This window comes from Heteronotia binoei, chromosome 21 (assembly GCF_032191835.1).
Source record: "Heteronotia binoei isolate CCM8104 ecotype False Entrance Well chromosome 21, APGP_CSIRO_Hbin_v1, whole genome shotgun sequence".
Taxonomy (NCBI): Eukaryota; Metazoa; Chordata; class Lepidosauria; order Squamata; family Gekkonidae; genus Heteronotia; species Heteronotia binoei.
The window spans coordinates 134,107,787-134,109,654 of record NC_083243.1 but is presented as its reverse complement, the minus strand read 5'-3'; positions in this window follow the sequence as shown (position 1 = coordinate 134,109,654).

The window sequence follows — 1,868 nt, the reverse complement described above, 5'->3', positions numbered from 1 at the left end:
CAAGGTACTGGAGACAAAACAAGATACCTTCAACACAACGATGGTGTGAAAAAGTATGGGAAATAGCTGCATTTGACAAACTTGCTACACAGATATATGTGGCTGAAGTTCCAATGAGGAAGAATGAGTTCTTGGAAAGATGGTATTCCTTTTTCGAATATGTTAATTGTAATGATAATTTTATATGTAAGATTCCACAAAAATATATTAAGTTTTCTTTCTACTGATAATATGGAAAAAAAATGATATATTGCAGGGGTGGCCAACGGTAGCTCTCCAGATGTTTTTTTCCTACAACTCCCATCAGCCCCAGCCATTAGCCATGCTGGCTGGGGCTGATGGGAGTTGTAGGCAAAAAACATCTGGAGAGCTACCATTGGCCACCCCAATATATTGTCTAGGACAATTGACTTTGAGGAGGTCATAATGATCTATAACCTTTGATATAATGCTGCATTGCCAAGTCCTGCAACTGTTACTGTATTTAAGTGTTAATTTATGGGTTTTACTGTGTTAATGTTAAAGGAAAAAATAAAAAATGAGGGGAAAAAAGAGGGAGTGGAAATGGAACAGTGATCTGGTTCCCTATTCTGGAGAATTTCGCCATCCCTGTTTCAGTTTTAAAGGTTTTTACTAGTTTTCTAGAAGTTAAGGGTCAAGGGTAAGAGGGAGTAAGAAATTATAGTTACAAATTAATCTTAATCTGCATATAGTATACTTTCATAGAATACAAGTTTGCATCTAATATACTTTCTTAAAATACATAAATTGTCACATATTATTATCTCTTAGCTTTAGATTATCAACATTTTGATACTTTTATATTGTAAGTCTTCCTGTCAAAATGCCTATTCAAATTGTCATTTCCAGCAAGGGCAATCTTATAATAAAAAATACAGGCAAAAGGAGATATAACTTCACACCAAAGAATCTTAAGAGTCTTGAGTATCTAACCAAGTATAGAATTTCAACCAGTATTTTATTGATGCTGGGAAGAATAAATTTATAGAAGATTTTAGAACAATTGACTGAAACAGATTAGGGAGGGCAATTAAATTAATTAATTTAAGATATAGGAAGTGGGTCTTGCGGTTGGAGTCAGAGGGGTTAGTAAGAGGACAGCTAGAACGATAGACCGGGAGAATCGGTAAGTAAGATCTGAGAGTTCTACTTAGTGCAGCCGCAATGTCCGGCCAAGGGATTCCAGTGCTCCTGGGGAGGGGAAGGTATGACGGTGGGAGTAGACAGTTATATAAAGGAAGGAGACAGAGACAAAAAGGGGCTCGGCCGCCTTCCAGTCTACTTCCCATCCCAACGGTGGCAGGTAGTGGGACCAAGAGGAATTGCTCGCCTCTGTCATTGGTGTTATGCAACGCCAGGTCCATAAACAACAAGACCGCAACCCTGAGGGAGTTTTTGCTCCAGCAGGATGTGGACCTGGCTTGTGTGACCAAGACCTGGGTGAGGGACGGGGAGACAGTAGCACTCTCCCAAATGGCCCCCCCGGGATACTCGGTCTTTCACCAATCACGGATCAGCGGGCGGGGGGAGGAGTGGCGTTACTCATACGAGAGGATTACTCCTTTCGGGCCCTCCCGGACCCAAGGATTGATGGTATCGAATGTGCCAGTTTAGCGTGGGATGCCGGAGAGGGGTTGGCAGTCTGGTTGGTGTACCGTCCGCCTAACGCACCAACCAGCGCCTTACCATCACTATTGGAGGCAGTGGCAGGCTGGGCGTTGAGGTTCCCGAGGCTTATGGTCTTGGGTGACTTCAACGTCCATGCTGACGACATGGCCTCCACTCAGGCGATGGACCTAGTGTCTTCCATGGTGACACTGGGGCTCTCTCAACTTGTTACAACTCCC